General features: G+C 52.3%; 1 long non-coding RNA gene across 1 annotated transcript; it reads left to right on the plus strand.

Moving 5' to 3' along the window:
• The first annotated feature begins 2,027 nt into the window (after window positions 1–2,027).
• Window positions 2,028–3,254, plus strand: LOC118159052. Its single transcript, XR_004746981.1, has 3 exons — window positions 2,028–2,413; window positions 2,895–2,951; window positions 3,133–3,254. It is a non-coding gene; the product is annotated as an uncharacterized LOC118159052 (long non-coding RNA).

Here is a 3,254-nt window from a genome sequence, read left to right on the forward strand (position 1 = left end):
AATTACAGAGACATGGTGGGACAGCTCACATGGCTGGAATGTGGTCACGGATGGCTATGTCCTGTTCAGGAAGACAGACCAGCAATATGAGGTGGTGGAGTTGCTCTTCACATGAGAGAGCAACTCCATTGTACTGAATACTGTCCAGGGGCAGATGAGGAGTGAGTTGAGAGTCTGTGGGGGAGAATTAAGGGGCATGCTGGCATGGGGGATATTGTTTTGGGAGTCTGTTACAGGCCACCAGACCAGGATGAGGAAGCAGGCGAGGCCTTCTACAGGCAGCGGAGAGCAACCATGTTATCACAGGCCCTGGTTGTCGTGGGGGGTTTCAACTACCCTGACATTTTCTGGAAGGCCTACTCAGTCACCCATCTGCAGTCCAGGAAGTTACTCCAGTACTGGTTCATCCAACACTGATGATCACTTCCTGATGCAAATGGTGGACATGTCAACTAGGAGAGGAGCGCTGCTAGATCTTGTCGTCACTAACAAGGAGGGACTGGTTGACACGGTGAATCACAGAATCACAGAATCACAGAATTTTAGGGGTTGAAAGAGACCTTAAGAGATTATCATGTCCAACCTCCCTGCCAAAGCAGTTTCCCTAGAGCAGGTTGCCCAGGTAGGTGTCCACACGGGACTGGAATATCTCCAGATAAGGAGAGTCCACAACGTTCTTGGGCAGCCTGTTCCAGTGCTGTGTCACCCTCACTGTGAAATTCATTTGCATGTTGGTGTGGAGCTTTCTGTGCTCCATTTTTTGACCATTGCCCCTTGTCCTATCCCCACAAGCAACTGAAAAGAGTTTGGCCAAATCCCACTGTCTCCAACACTTAAGGTACTTGTATACATTGATAAGATCTCCTCTCAGTCTTCTCTTCTCAAGGCTGAAGGATGAGGACAGCCTTGGTTGCAGTGACCATGAGATGGTGCATTTCAGGATCTCATGGGGCAGGAACAGAATACTGAGCACAATTGCAACCCTGAACTTCAGTAGGGCTGACTTTGGCCTCTTCAAGCAATTGCTAGGGGAAATCCCATGGGACAAGGTACCTGAAGGAAAAGGGTCCCAAGACAGTTGGCTAGTGTTCAAGGACTGCTTCTTCCCAGCTCAAGATCCGAGCATCCCAACAGGGTGGAAGTCAGAGAAGAAAGCCAGGAGACCTGTTAAAGAGGGAACTGCTGCGCAAACTCAAGCGGAAGAGGAGAGTCTACAGATCATGGAAGGAGGGTGCGGCCACTTGGGAGGAATATAAGACTGCAATCAGAGGATGTAGTGAGGCAACTAGGAAAGCTAAGGCCTCTATAAAATTAAATCTTGCAAGCGGGGTGAAGGACAACAGAAAGGGCTTCTTCAAATGCACTGCAGAGAAAAGTAACACGAGAGGCAATGGAGGCCCACTGATGAATGGGGTGGGTTCATTGTTTAACAACTTTGCCCGGCAGCAGCAAACACTTAGCAACTTCCAGGTCTTACCGGTTGGAGAACAAGTAGTTTGAGACAGCAAGGAGTCTCTGGAATCACCCTTCTAATTTTCCCTTTAAATAAATTATCCTTATCTCAACCCATGAGCCTGTTTTATTCTTTCCAACACACTTCCTTATCTTCCTCTTCCAACGGGGGAAGTGAGAGAGCGGTTGTGGTGGAGTTCAGCAGCCCAGCAAAATAAAACCATCAGGTAAGGAAAAGAGGAATGAAACCAAGAAGACGGCAAAAAGGGGAGAGGCAAAAAGTAATTGCTCAGCACTAGCTGGCTCATGATCATCCAGTCCCTGAGCATGACATCCCATGCTGAATGGCCCCCTAATGAATTTTTACAGCAGCACCAGGTCTCCCCGTGGAGCTACTGGCAGGCAGAGGGGCTCAGACTGCACAGCCTTGCCCAAGCAACAAGAGTACAGGGGCTGAGCATCGTCAGGGGATGCAGCAGTGCTGTGCCCACATGGGTGTGGAAGGGATGGAAAAGGATTTTGGAGAGGCCGCAGATGTTTGTTAGCCTGGTGGAGCGTGGCAAAACTGAGAGCCAAATCTGGCAAGGGGAAAAGGGGCTGGAGGCCATGTAGGAAAAATACTGCCTTTGAGATACACATAAAACCAGCATGAGTTGCGGTGTGTGAGAGGACAGAAATAACAACGGGGGCTCAATAAAAGCAGCGGATGTAGCAGGGGCTGAGGCAAGGCCCCCGCTGATGAGAGCCTCTGGCTGTGGGCCAGGCTCAGGTGGCCACAGAAAGCCCACAGCACAGGTCCCAGCTGCACAACAAGCCTCTGTCCCACCAGCCCCAGCTCACACCAAAGCAGACACCTGAAGCAGACGCGGCTCCCCAAGAGCAGCGCCCCAAAAGATGCTGGGGCAGGCGCCATGGGCAAGGCTGTCTCCTTCTGGCCCTGCCGTCCTGCTGCTGGCGCTCTGTGAGTTGGGGCATTGTTGTGCGTGGGGGCTGAGGGCTGGAGGGCTGCTGGTGGGGGCAGGACAGGCCCGTGGTGGGCACAGGAGAGGATGGGGACAGTGTGTGTGGGGCAGGTGTGCAGCACTGTGGGGCAGAGTTGTTTTGGGGAAGGCAGGATGGGGACTGCTTCCATCAAGTGTGATACAGACCTGTGCAAGTGGCACACTTGTCCAGCACTAAAAGTTTTTCTGGTGTCTTAGAGTAACACAGTCAGGACACTGGATGCTCTAGGGTGCCTCGGGACTCCAAATGGATCAGAAGACACATCAAGGCTAGGCTTGGGATGGTGCTAAGCATGGAGATGAAGTTGATCCCATTTGGACATGTGTGGGTGGGAAGGCACCTGCTCAGGCAGAACTCAGCAGTGGGGTTGTGCGCAGGGAGGTGGGGGTGAGCTGGGTCACTGCCACCCTAAGCAAAGCCCTCTCTACCCCATGCTGCAGGTGCTGGAGTGACCACCCAGGACATCTGCAGCTCTCCAGGACTGCGGGAGCATGGAGGTGGGTCCCGAAAATGAACATGTGCTAGGGAAAGGGATGGGAAAAGAGAAGAGGATTATTCCCTAACAATCCCCCTTGTAAACCCCAGGAGAGCAAACCCTTCCAGCCTTGCCATGCAGTTGGTTTTGCCACCCAGCACTCACTAATGCTTGCCTGGGGAATCCCTGTGCCTTCCCTCCAGGTAAATACCAGGCTCCAGTCCTGTTCCTCAATGCTTCCAGTGCCCAGGAGGGGGAAACAGTTTTGGTTCAGTGTGCCATTGATGCTCAGTTTCCTGCTACGCGAGTTGTCTTCTGCAAGAAT

The sequence above is a fragment of the Oxyura jamaicensis genome, unplaced genomic scaffold, assembly GCF_011077185.1.
Source record: "Oxyura jamaicensis isolate SHBP4307 breed ruddy duck unplaced genomic scaffold, BPBGC_Ojam_1.0 oxyUn_random_OJ66093, whole genome shotgun sequence".
Taxonomy (NCBI): domain Eukaryota; kingdom Metazoa; phylum Chordata; class Aves; order Anseriformes; family Anatidae; genus Oxyura; species Oxyura jamaicensis.